Below are 14,585 nucleotides of genomic sequence, written 5' to 3'. Positions count from 1 at the left end.
GTGCAGCTAGACCTTGTCTGTCTCCTATCCACCCTGTTAAGAAAAAGCCTTCATGTCCTGTGTCCCTTTCTAATGTCCTTACTGATCATCCTTAGTCTATTGCAGGATTGGAAGCATCCTTTGTCTTCCCAAACATTCTCACCCAACAAAGGATTTGTGTTTGACCAAGGTGCCCAAAACCAAGAATCCGAAAATGCCCTTCCAGTAGAAAGTTTGCAGGATGAGAGGAATACACCTTCCCTGTCCTGTTGGTTTTTGAAAACTCTCAAGTGCCTTGCATTTCTTATTGTGGTTCATGAGGTCCTCATGCACATCACCATTTACTCAGTTCCATAGCTACTCTCAACAGTCAAGGCTGCTGTAAGTAGAGGAGTGGGGGTTCTACCTACTCCTTTCCACTTGCTTAGTTTATTTCCATTTTCTTCCCTTTTTCCTTTCTTAGGCGCTCATTCCCAAGTATGTGACTATGCCACAGGATGATCATATCTAATCTTAAAGCCATTGCTTTGTATTGGAGCAGAGAGAAGAAAGAACAAGAGTGCTGTTGTATCCTAAAGTGGCTGTCAACATCCCCAAAGTGTGAACATCCAGGTTACCTGGTGACGACAGGGGATCAGAAATGGTGCCCACAGCACTCTGCAGTAAATGGAGGGTCTGCTTCTCTGGTCGGTGACCACAGCAGGTCTTAACTGGCATCAAACCCCCTCACCTCAGATATCACTGCATGCTCACCTGCCCTAATGTGACAGTGCATGGGTTATTATATTTCTCCCACGGGAAGTTTGCGTTTCATGCGGATATAATGTAAGATGCCTCATGATTCCTTGATTCTTTCAACACAGTGGCCCCTCATTGACATGCCTTGGAAGATCTTTGCCTTCTTTGCTGTCTACCCAGGATCTGTTGCTGTTCTCAATAGAAGTTAGCAGAGATACTTTGGAAGTAAATAGTGAAGCAGCTGGCCTAGTTTGTGCTCATCTTGTTATGCTTTCAAATGAACACCTGAGCTTGGAGCACACACAATCCTGGTCACGTAGCTCCCTATGCAGTTGACTCCCTAGCTTCCTTGAGACAATTGCTCTTGGGTGCCTTGTGTCTTGCTAGCACAGACTCCTGGTAGTGGTCCACTCTCCTGTCTCTGAAAACCCTCAGTTTTCTCACCCATTTGACAAGCCCCCATGATGAGTCTGCTTCAACAACCTTGTCTTTCTCTTCTTTTCATATGTGTGTGTGTATTAAGTATGTGCACATGTCTATATCCATGTTTGCATGTGTCTGGGCATATATGCACATATGTAGGAGTACATGTGGAGGTCCAAGGCTGGACATCAGGATTCCTCTACCTCTTCTTTGCGGCAGGGCCTCTAAACCAAACCCAGCACTTAATACGGCTGGTCTCACTAGTCACCTTGCTCTGAGGATCCCCTGTTTCTGTTGCTTTCCAAGCCTAGAATCATAGGCAGGCCATGCACCCAGCCAGCATTTCTGTGGCTTCTGAATATCTGAGCTTCACTGCTGTTAATTTGCAGAGCAAGCCCTTCATCAGCTTATTGGTCTCAGCCCAACAGCACTCCTTCTCCTGGGCTGAGGTCCATGCCTGTTTTCTCCAGTTTCCTCTAGTTATTGTCTGTAGCATTGGCTTCCTCTTCCTGTTCTTTCTTGCTCTTTATTCCCTGCTCTGAGCTGGCTCTTCCTTCCTTAGGTGAGTGAGGAGAGACAAATGGCAATGATGAAGGTTGGAAGCCTGAATTCCTCTTGATAGCAGGAAGCTTCTGTGGAGGAATATGAGGCCAGGGAGGACTTTCTGACCGCAGTGACCCTCAGTCCCCCAGACACTGCCTCTTCCTTTGCTAAGGTTTGCTTTGAACACAGGCCATCCCTTAGCAGCTCACTGGGGTCTCTCTTAACTTAGCCCCTTCTCTGGTTACTTTCTTGCCAGGTATTTAATTTAAGTTGTTAAGAAACATAATTAGCACACAGAAAGTCCACACTCATTGCAAAGATGCATACTTCCAAAGTAACTAACTACTTCAGGCTCACCCTGAGGTGCATGTTTGAATTTCTTTTATTTGCCCACTGCACTTTATTTTAATCCAGTCTTACTCTGTGAATTCACTCAAAATTGAATAGGCAAGCATACTGGCAGCTACTCACATAGCTCACTCAATCAAATGTCAAACCCTGTTCCTGCAGTCAGTCCCATTTTAGAATTTATTTTAAGCCTCCAAATTATTTGATTGGCATGCATGCGAAAAGGGGCTGTAATCATACTTTGTCACAATTAATTCTTTTTCAACTAGTTAGTTGAATGCTAATTAACATTTTTAACTAGCCGAAAATTGAAAAATATTTTATAGAATGCTTCTAAGTTGAAAGTAGTTGAAATAGTTTCAAACAAAAGGAAACATTGTCTTTGAATATCTTTTTGAGATTTATAAACTGTAGTTTGATAGTACTGACAGGGAAAAAGAGAGAGGGAGCTAGAGAGAGGGAAAGGGAGAGAGGGGGAGAGGGAGAGAGGGAGAGGGAGAAAACTGTTTGAAGCAAAGCAAGCCCACAGACTCTTTGCCCCCTGCAGCTGCTTGGTCATTTGTTTGTATATTAATTAATTTATTTAGCTATTTTTTTTACAATCATTTGAAGCTGAAATTAAACCAAGTGTTAGCTTTACCAGAGTACTTGAGCTTGAAGGAAAAGACAAACTTTGGAAACTTTTTTTTCCTCAACAGTCACAGTTTCAAATAAACTAACGATGATTGATCCTGTACCTTTATTAATGCTCAGAATAAAATCATTCTAATTAAACCGCACCTGAGAGCTCAAGTTGGGTTACACTATTTAAGCTGCCAGACTGTGCTTCACCATGATTTCAACCCCAGGCTGCCTCTCACAATACTGTTTTTTCTGCTGCACTGAGATGGAAGCCAGGATCTCTTGAATGCTCGCCAAGGGGTCTACACCAAGCTACAAAATCAGCCCTGATGTTTGCTTTTTTTAAATACTGAAAACATAAGTATGTAAGTATACTTAAATACTTATTCATCAGCCACCAGGTTTTAGCACATTGGAGTCAAACATGTAATGCCCAGGTCCCTGGAGCACAGGCTAGCCTCATTTGTGACTGGGTGCATTTCTTGGCATTTAACCTCCCTGAACAATGAGATTCCCTTTGCTCTAGTCCCTCATCCCATCTCAGACTGAACTCCAGCATCCACCTTGGTATTAAATCAGGAAGAGGAGAGAGCGAGAGAGGATCAAACAGTCCCATTTCTGAACACATCTTCCCTCTATTCCTACTGAAGAGTTCAGCATTTTGACCCTCACTTCCAAGACCTGCCTGCATTTGACAGGGAAAGGTGGCAGAAAGTGGGCCCTGACCCCTTCACTCACAGCCACGCCCGGGAAAACCTGCTGCAACGGTGTGCCAACAGCTTCTCAGCTGCTCTTTGAGGTGCTAAGCAGCATCTTTCTCAGCCACTGTACCACTTACTGGCCCACTTCTCTGCTGGAGAACATTTGTGCTTCTCCTCATTCTTGACAGTTATCGTCGGAGGAGCCAAGATGTTCATGCAGGAGTTTATCCCAAGGCGAATCTCTGGACAGTAATGAGATTGCTGTTGTAATTGATGCCTCTTTGCCTTCCCACAAACCTGCTCACCTCTCTTTGAAAATGATTGTACCAGTGTTCACTTGACTTCAACTCCCCAAAGCAACCAAGAATGTAGTTCTGTTTATGTGATAGTCTCAAAAGGACAGTCCTGTGGTGAGCAGAGAAGGGGTTGGGGTAAACCCAGACGTGTGATAGGCCAGGGATACAGTAGTGTCTTGGGCAGCAAAGGAACTGCTCCCTACTCAGACTCAGGTCGGGGTGACATAGGTCTGTGCCTGTGGTGATGCTACTGATACAGATATATAGCAGACGGCATTTCCATTCTACTCTATGCTAGTTTTAAATTGCTCAAAGCTGGGAGGGGGGAGAAAACCTGATCATGCCACACAGCTGTCAAGACAGGAAACTGATGTCCTCTAGCAGCACCTGCTGTATGTCACACCTGCTTTCCTCCAGGGAGCGCCTGGAGGTAAAGGGGAGCCAACCTTTAATACGCCAATTTTAATTATAAATTAGGTCATTGGAAAGGAAGTGCTGACCCCAAGATAAAAAGTGACCACACCTGAACCTCTTAGCAGTCTTTACAGTGTGGTTTATGAACCCTTTGAGAGGCTAGCATGGGCATACGGTTTAAATAGTGTGATTTGTGGGGACATCTGCATGCAATAGGTCCATTCAATGTGAGGTGCATATTTCCAGCAATAAACACAAGGCATGTTCTAGTTTATTCATGGGCAAAACAGTCAACCCATAGTCGGAGTAAAATATCAACACATTCAGGGACATCCTGGTGCAAAAGCTTAGAGTCACATAGAGGCGGGAGATTACAGAGTTGCTCAACAAATAAAGCAGGAAGAACTTTAAACTCTTTATCTGGGGAGTCTCTATTGCAATTCATACATATTCATGCAGACTAGAGTGTCAGTACTAGGAGAAATGAAGTGAGCTCTGACTCAGTCCACCTATCATGAACATGGGATCCTGTCACTCAGAATGATTGGATATATGTGACAGGTGCCACTACATGAGCAGGGTGGGTGGGAAGGGATGAGACTAAAGCAGAAATCAAGCTGACTCTGAAAATTTACCAAGCGGATAGGATTTAGAGAACATGTCACATGTAATGCTCTGATGAGAAATGGTGTGTGTGTGTGTGTGTGTGTGTGTATGTGTGTGTGTGTGTGTCTGTGTCTGTGTGTGTTAGGGTCTCCAATGTTCCCCCAGAAGAATTCTTGTGGTGCTGGAGGTGCTGGAGTGGACTGTGGTTTTTACATTGATTGTCATGTGATTCTCACACAATGTGATAGAAAGATCACTGAGTTGGGGTCTATTATAGTCAGATGGCATGGGAAAGGTGTTGAGGTACACCAACCATAAGTAGTCAGATGGCACAGGAAAAGTTATGAGTTATACCAATCATGTGCAGTCAGATGCCCTGGGAAGGGTGATGAGTTACACCAATAATGTGCAGTCTCTTCTTTCACTTCACTAACTCACACCATGATGATCACATAAGCCATCTAAAAATATCAAATACAAACCTTTTGATCCCACAGATCAAAGGGATAAAAACATTGACAAGAGTTCCCCCCCCCCCCCCGGATGCCAATTTCTCAATTTTTCTACTTAGTACAGTCAGGCTATGGGATGTGGTTGACCACCCCTCTGGTCATGAAGATCTTCTTTTGTGTCTCTCCCCGACCCTGTGTGTGTGTGTGTGTGTGTGTGTGTGTGTGTGTGTGTGTGTGTTATAAAGCTAAAGTCCTGGAAACAGTCCAGGAAGCAGACAGAAGACATTTTTACAAAAAGGAGGAGCAAAGAAAGCTGGGCCATAGCCCCAAACAAGCAACAGTTGGATATATGCCATACCTGACCTCCAGCCACACTGGTACCACCAGTACATACGTAGACTACCAAGCCGCCGACAGAAGCCAGTTAAGATGCCCTCCTTCCCTGTGGCTACAAAATCTCATTTTGCATTTTATCCATTTTGTTTAAACAAAAAATGTGTGTGTGTGTGTGTGTGTGTGTGTGTGTGTGGCTGTGCGCGCGCGTGCATGCGTGCGCACTAGTGGTAAATTCCAGGTGTTGTTCCTCAGGAGTTAATCACCTTGTTTGTAAGGCAGGGCTTCTCAATGGCCTGGACTTGCAAGTTCAGCTAGACTTTCTTGACAGAGCCATGTCCCGCAAGGCTCCATTTGTATGGGGAGGAACTGGCAAGGTAGACCTAGCCACAGACAGCCTGACCTGAGGAAATATATCTGCAGAAGTGAGTTTGACGCCTCCTTCAGCAGAGTCAGGCAAAGGTCGGTGTGTGAGGTCAGGTGTGTGACACTATCAGGGGACCCCAAAAATGAGCAGTTCCATACCCCACTGGATCATTACATCAAGCTTTGAGAGACCATGTGGTCCATTCCCGAGTGCCATCAGTGAGCAACTCTAAGCAAAGCAACAGCGCAAGGATAATTAAAATCATCAGGGGACCAGGCACGGCAAGAGGCCAAGCCCAGTGCTGATGCATAAGGCACACCTTCTGTAATAAAGGGCTCAACCAGTCCTTTGCCCATCCTAACAAGACAGAAAAGATCTCCAGAATGCAATCATCAAACAAAGACCTGAGGAAAATCACAACCTGAGTGAGCAGACGTGATCCACCAGCTACTGAAGGGAATCCTAGTTGGGAGTCGGGCACCAAGTTTTCAAAGGATACACATCTAAGAAAGCAAACACGACCTTTGCGAATTCTCTCAATCGTGTAGGAAAAGAGAAGGGAATCTCAGCAAAGAAATGCAAGCTGTTTTCAATACAATTTGAAAGAAAAGTGAACTAAAAATAATCAGTCAATTAAAATAAGACTTGCTCTCTGGGTACCATTTAGAAGGAGGGGTCAATGGGCAAGTGATGGGAGCTTGGAGACAATGCCCATTGCACAGGGGCAGAGATGACAAAGCAGGGTTTGGAGCAAAAAAGAGAAGTCAACAGAGTGTTACAACAAGCAACTTTTGACATGAAATTTATCAGATTTGGTAAGAAACATAAACTATAAATCCTAGAACTGACATGAACTCAATACCAGCAAATCCACTCAAAGACAAAGGCAATTTATTTTTGAAAACAAAAGAAAGAAAAAACTTTGAAGACCAAGGGGACCCATGATGTAGATGACAACAGATTCCCATGTGGGACCTCAGAGGCCAGAAGCTGAACTGCCAACCACAAGTACTGTGTCCCGGAATTCTACAAAAAGAGGAAAATTCTTAGACCAAAGTTCACTACTACAAATTAAGGTCAGGTAACCGATCCACCCCATTAGAAATTTCTGGGAAATTCTTTAGGAAGAAAAAAAGTGCTGTAGCAGGAAGCTGGAAGCTTCCAGGCTGAGAAGGAAGAGAGGATGGAGTGGAAAGATGGCCACACATAACATGGGCTCATCTCTTCATCATGAGTTCTGTGAATCATGTTTGATAATAAAGCAAACCTTACAAACCAGGTTGATATTTGCAACACTGGCTGCTGGTCTGGTAGACAGTCAAAGGGATCTGGGCGATGCTGAGTTTTCCGGAGTCCTTTGACGTTTCACTGTTGACCCCAGCTGTGAAGGTGAATGACAGTTTCACCCACATCCATGCCTCAAACCTTTGCACCAGTGCTTGCCATTGTTAATATCCTGGATCTAGCTCAGTAAAGTGCTTAGGGCCATGTATGCTGCAAAGGATATCCAGAATTAATGCATAAGGGATGAGCAGAGGAGCCATTAGAGGGGAGAGGCCAGGTAAGGATGGAGGCAGCAATACAGACAAGAGCCCAGGCCTGCTGCAGCCTCCAGAGCAGGAGAGGACAATGGGTTCCTCCCCACAATCTCCGGGGCTAACCTAGCTCACAGCGATGCTGGCCCACGGAACTCTACTGTGAGCCTCTAATTTTCAGAACCAAGCGACTATGGATTCTGCTCTTTAAACCAATGTGTTTGTAGAAATGTGCTGGAGATGAGCAGAAGTGAAAATATAGAATATCACAGATCATGTGTTTAATGCCCGTAACAACCACCATGGTACTACAAAGACCAACTTCATGACACTATCAACAGGAGAAGGGAGATTTTAAAACAACAATAGCATTCCTTTCAATAACTGTGCAGGGAGGCAAGGACCCAATCAGGAGACAAGATTTAGGGAAAGGGCACAGAAGGTAAATCAGAATGTGGCATAGCCCCATATTAATTATTACTTCAACTTTATGTGGTTAGAAACTCGGTGTGGTGATGCTTTCTGAAGCCTGGGATTGCTGCGGGTTTGTAGCTGCATGGACTACTTAGGAGCACCTGGCCAGCCAAGGGCAGAAATCGTATAGAATGTGTCTTGTGACCAAGTTGGAATCAAACTTGAAGCCATTATTACAGCTGTGAGAGAGAAAAAAACTCCAGTCACACAAAAGTGGATTATCCACGATTTAAAGTAGAATTCATAAATGAAAATGTAAACAAATAAGCAAAACAATACGGACAAAAAAAACCCAAAAAACCAAAAAACACTAGAACCGATTAAATGCAAAGCCCAGCATAAAATAAGGAAGGAAATGGTGACACCGTGCAGGGGAAATTTGCACAGTAAATGTGGCTGCTGCTGGATACAAGAAGGTCAGAAAGAGCACGGAAGTTCGGGTGATGAATGCAGGAAAGTGGAGCCAAGGAAAGCAGGCAGGTCGGAGGGACAGCAGCAGAGACACACAGAATAGTGACAGATGACACAGTTATGCTTCTTATAGAAATGGGCTTTACTACTCAAGTCATATGGAACCTGGCAGGGGTGGGGCAGAGTGAGACCAGCATCATGAATGAAGAGGTGGGTTGTATGGGAGGTCCTTTTGTCTATATGTTGCTTTTATTTGTTAATGAATAAAGAAACTGCCTTGGCCTGTAGATAGGGCAGAACTTAGGTAGTCAGGAAAAACTAGACTGAATGCAGGGAGGAAGAAGGCAGAGTCAGATAGACACCATGGAGCCGCCGCCAGAGTCAGGCATGCTGAAACTTTAGCCAGTAAGCCACAGCCACGTGGCGATACACAGATTAATAGAAATGAGTTAAATTAGTACGTAAAAGTTTGCCAATAAGAAGCTAGAGCTAATGGGCCAAGCAGTGATTTAATTAATATAGTTTCTGTGTGGTTATTTTGGTTCTGGGTGGCCAGGATGAACAAACAGCTCACTCCAACACGTGGGGATGTCCACACATTCCAAGACCATTGTCAAAGTCATGGGAATTAATGCAGAGAAATGTGGGCACATAAATATAGCAGACTTATGAATACTGTAATCCCCACAGCATCTACAGAGCATTGAAACTCTGTCAGGAGGCAGTGGCAGTCTGAGCAATATTCTAACCCTTATAGACTCTGACTCTAAGGCAGAAATTTCCTCTCTAAGTCCCCATGGTGGCTTTGCCAGTCAACTGTGCCTTTCACACCAGCATCCTAACACTGGCTCATCAGCTCTTCCCGCAAGCAGTCGCACACATACATTGCATCTTACTTAGTGATGAAGCCAGGCTGAAGCAGATACAAGACAGAAAGGCAAGTGAGGGAAATTCCTACCCACACCCACAAATCTCGCAAATCAACCACACATTGGGTAAACAAATGCATCTCTGCAGAGGAAGATTACACTAGACCGGAGACCAGAACTTACTGTCCCGGCCTGAGCAGCCCACCATGTGTAACCCGCTGATTGAATAGTTAAGGAAGGAAAAATACCCGACACCAACACACATGCTGGAGCTCCCTGCACAGGAAGTGTGCCAGTTTGCTCCAAATTGTAAATTAGCCATGTCTACCTCAATTCTAGAAAGTTGTTTTTGTACAATACACGGCTTTCCTCAAGCCCATAAAGAAGAGAGCGGCACCAGGACAGCAAAACACTCAAGGAAAAGAGAATGGTAATGCCACTGAAATGAATACCTCTGTTTGCTAAGTATCTTGTGGAGATTTGACATGAGAAATGTCTTCCATGGGCTCAAGTACATGAACATTGGTTCCCCAGCCGGTGGTGCTGTTTGGGGAAGCTATGGAAGTTTTAGGGGGTATGACCTTGAAGGCAGAAGTACCTCACTGCAGGGAGGCAAGCTCTTAGATTTATAGCCTCTCCCCATTTCCTGTTTGTTCTCTCTGCTCACTGGAGGCCAGTGAAATGTTTTCAGCCAGCTTCCTGCCCCAATGCCATCCTAGCTCTTCCCTGGCATGAGGATTCTATCCATTTAGAAACTTCCTCTACAGTAAATCCTTTTCTTGCTTACGTTACTTTGGTAATTCCGTTTTATCCCAGAGAACTAGGTACACGGATGGTTGAGAAAGACTCAAAAGCGCACACTGGACAACTGAAGCCAAAAATACTTAGATGTGATTAAGAACTGAAATCAAACCACGTGAATGCTTAGGTATGTATCAGATTTCCTGACATTGCAATCAAGACTAAAACCAATCAATAAATCTACCCACATGGAAATATGCTTCCTATTCTATAAGACACAATTGGAAACTGTCTTGCTGCCACTAAGGGTGATGTTTATAGGGAAAGCACTTATAATTGCTGCAGTAAGGGAATTACTCCTCTAACTCAGGACCACAGTGGCTTTTCTTTTCCCTGCCAAGTCATGTCCTAACATTTTATGCTTGAAAAAGTATTTTTCTTAAACACAAGGGGCAAAGAAAGAAAAGCTAATAATGGACAAACCGGGAGTCCAGAGCACACCTTATCCCATACCACAGGGCACTGGCAGAACTCCAGGTACCTGGGAGTTGCTGTTTCCAAGATCATCTGGATGTGAGTTTTGGATCATGTGAGCCACAGAATACAGTCCCTCAGTGCTAATTGACTTGATTTCTAATCACAATTCATAAATGTGAAAAGTGAATTTTTTTCTAGACAACATTTAAATTGAGTTTTTTTCCGGTCGTTATTCCTAACAGAACTTGCCCATGTCCTCCATCATGAAGGGAGTCTCTGCGGGATCATACCAAAGATACCTGACTGGCAATCACTTTTTTCTTTCTTCCCTTTTCTTTTTCTCTCTTTTTCTCTTTTTCCCCTTCTTTGGGGAGTGCAGGGGATTGATCCCAAAGCTTTGTGCCCTGGGATTGAGCCACCCCTCTAGTGCCTGGTTTTCTTTGGATATAAAGAGAATGAATCCTTTCATCTCGGGCCAGCAGGGAGATGCCAATCATAGCCACACCAAGGCAGGGGCTCTATCTAGAAACAGGTTGAAGACAGGGTGACGTTTCCCTGGGGATCAACTCATTTCCTTATTATCTAATCCAAATATCTAGCTGTTTGGAGGCTGCCTACTAGCACATAGATTCTTTCATCCCCATAGAGGGGTAGACATTTAAAAATCCACATCCTGTCTTGCAATCCTCAGGACATCCGAGTTAACGCAATCTCCTGTTACTGCCAGCTAGCGCGAGGCCAGGTAAAGCAATATCTCCCCTCGCCAGTTTGCAATTTAATTTTGAGAAAATTGTCAATATATATTCTCAGAAAGAGCTCAGCAGAGATCTGTTAAGTTAGTTATTTCATTTTCTTTTGAGTTTGCCATGCTATACAAATACCCTGAGAAAATCCATCCTTCTTGTGGGAAGAGTGGGGTGACATATGAACCCCTGAGACCTTAGGGATTTTGCTTTGTGTTACAAAGTTTGAGAAAATAAAATCTGTGAGCAGGAATTAGAGCTCTGAAAACCCCACTGGGATGTGCTGTTTGTTGAGTACGTCATTTCTGTTTTTAAATATCGTCCGAGTTCTGAGTAGAGGCCACTGGTCGCCCAAGAGGAGGACCAGTGAGATACTAGATCTACAGCACTCAGTACTAGCCCACCATATGGGACACTGAGTCTGGCGTGGTGAAGCTGAACCTACATCAGGAGGTTCCCGGAGTCTATAGACTGTAGCTATTTAAAGGGTCTTAGTGTATCTGTCATTTGTCCTAGTAGATGATAAAGCCCAAACTGAGAATAATGCATAGCACATACTTACTCCAGTTGGGTTGTTGGTGTTAATCCGGATTTACCTGTTTGTTCCAGAAGCAAGGAGAGGCCCCAGTATTTGCCTTCTCTGTGTGGACCAGACACTAAGGAAGTAGCTCTCCACGGCTCTTCTTCCTCGGCTTCAGCAGATTAAATGTGCTTTGCTTCTGCTTACATTATGTTTCCCAGAGGACACCTCAGTTTGATTCAGTCGGCCATTTAGATTTTCATTTATAGATCTGAGCTATTACAAAGAGGTCCTAATAACACTTATGTCATTGTAACATATAGTTTGCCATTAGTTTCTTAACAACAAAAAGCCTTTTAAAAAATGAGTGTATGAGCTTAGATCCTTAATAGCAACCCATGGGATGTTCTAGGGCATTTCCTTACTGCATTGATATTTTAAATCTTGCATTTATTTAAAAATCATCCTCATTTATTTGAGTGGCGTTCTTTTAAAAATTGGATGTTATGGTAACAATAAAACCATTTCACGTATGGCTTACATTTATTAGTTAAGTTTATTATACATATTTTGTAGCCATGGAGACAGAGGGACACAGAGGTAAAATGATTTCCCTCAGGATCACAGAGGCAGGAAGTAGCATCAGTTCAGAAACTCCATCTTTGATTCCCAGTCCATGTGTACCTACTATTTGACTGTTTGCAGCTAATATCACACGCCACACGGTGCCACTGTTCCAAGGCCAGTTGTTATGGGGATGGAAACATGCCAACAATAAGGTGCCCAGTGCTACCATAGAGAACTCTGTGCTTTTAAAGGCAAAAAATTTTTGCAATTTTTGGTCCAGCCATTTGGCAAATATTATTATAAATATATAATCATAACTCTTGTTCATTACCTAACCTAGTTCTTCCTAATCCCATAATATCAAGCACTTATTATTCTCTTTTCTACATCATATTATACCCACGTATATACTTGTTTATATATATATATATATACACATATACATATTAATGGCTAGATCTAATAAAATATGAGGTTATGTATTTTTTAACCTGAGAGTGTGTGACCTTGCTTAATATTATACATTCTATGATTGTCAATTTTCCTACAAATTTTGCAATTACATTTTTAAAAATATGAATAATATTCCATTTTCATTAACTATTTATCTGATGATGGACAACTAGGATGATTCTAATCTTCTGATATTATCAATAAAGCTAACTGAGTTTCTGGTTCTAATTGTCATGACTTTTTCATTTTTGGTAGTGGATAAATGTATAAAATATACTTGATATCAAAAGTATAAAATGTCATGTGGGGTGCCACTGTTTCCACTCTGAATGGCTGCCATAACTGTATAGACATTTGTTAAATTGTAAAGTCTATGGGTCTGATTAATTTCAGTGTCTGAATATTTTATTTGCAATGGTTTTTAAGATAAAACTTAAAACAATAAATATATAAGTATTTAAAAACATGTGGGTGCATTCATGTATGTTTGTGTAGATGTTCAATGTTATGGGTTTGGGAAAATAAATACTTTCATATTCCACTTTGGTGAAAATGTAAATTTTCATTAATTTCTTAGGACAGTTGGATAATGAGTAGCATCCTAGATGGTAACACTCTCTAGCTCTTAAATTTTCTTGCAAACATTTTTTTCTTAAAGGCAATTGAATTAACTACAGAAGGCATGAAGAGTTTTGCACTGCACAGCTGCTAGAAAAGCAAAAGGAGAGGTGTAGGTGGGAAGAGGGGATCCACATAGAGGCCATTTAAGGACAATGACATCCATGTGACAGAACTAGAGACCTGGAGTATAGTACTTGTTTGGAATTGCCTCTGCAGCATTCAGTTACGATGTGGGATTCCCCTGTGTATGCTATGAATATGTTTTATTACCACTGGTAATTAAAGAAGCCGTTTCAGCCAATGGCTTAGTAGAGTAAAGCCAGGTAGGAAATCTGAACAGAGATATATAGAGAAAGTAGGCAGAGTCAGGAAGACACTATGTTGCTGCTGAAGGAGAAAGACATTAACCACCAGCCAGAACCTTACTGGTAGGTCACACCCTTGTGGCAATACACAGATTAAGAGAAATGGGTTAATTTAAGATGTAAGAGTTAGCTAGAAATGTGCATAAGCTATTGGCCAAACAGTGTTGCAATGAATATGGTTTCTGTGTGTGATTATTCGGGTCTGAGCAACAGGGAAACGAAGGAGTGCTCTCCATCTACACTGTTAGCTGGGAACCAGGAGAAATCCATCACTAACAGAAGGCTAGCGCTATGTACCTACAATTCACGGGATGAAACAGAAATGCAGGGTACATTAGACAACCTGGGGTGTGTGGGGCAACACTTGGTCATGGCATCATTCTTGCTGCCTTTGTATCCATTGGAAAGTATGAGCAAGTCATGTGGCATCAATTCCTGTCAGTCATAGTGGGAATGGTTGACAACAATCCAAAATAGATGCTCATCTGCTACCATGTTGAAAATAGAAAAAGTGAAAGTTTCAAGCCCCCAGGTAGCTGAGGCTGGGCCACCAACAGGCCCTCGCATGCACAGCGTGTTCCACCATGGTGCTTTAAAAAATGTATATTGCCTCCTAGGGAAGCCATCCGCAGAGTGAGATGGCTACAGCATCCCTTCGCTGTCCTACCCATGCTCCCATGATGTCAGGAGCCGCTCTCCCCAAGATACGACACAAACACATAGTGGCATACACACAGACGGAGAAAGGGGAGGGAAGTCCCTTCGCATCATGCCATGAGTGACAGACGTTTCCAGGCCAGTGGTTTCCAGAGTGACTACCTGAAGCCATCTGAGGAGAGGGTGACATTTTTTTCCCTCTCAGCTCAAGATCTACAAAGATGGACATCCCCAGAGCACATGTTTTCTTTTGAGGAAAACAGATCTGATGGGAACTGACAAGAACCCACAGCTCTAAGCACTTAAAGTGGGACTTTGTGATGGGTTAGAA

General features: G+C 43.1%; 1 protein-coding gene across 1 annotated transcript in view; it reads right to left on the bottom strand.

Moving 5' to 3' along the window:
- Positions 1-14,585, bottom strand: part of Csmd1 (CUB and Sushi multiple domains 1) — a 1,175,551-nt gene that overhangs the window by 337,846 nt on the left and 823,120 nt on the right. The gene's annotated exons all lie outside the window — the stretch shown is intronic.

The sequence above is a fragment of the Arvicola amphibius genome, chromosome 4, assembly GCF_903992535.2.
Source record: "Arvicola amphibius chromosome 4, mArvAmp1.2, whole genome shotgun sequence".
Classification (NCBI taxonomy): domain Eukaryota; kingdom Metazoa; phylum Chordata; class Mammalia; order Rodentia; family Cricetidae; genus Arvicola; species Arvicola amphibius.
This window is presented reverse-complemented; position numbering and strand designations above follow the sequence as displayed.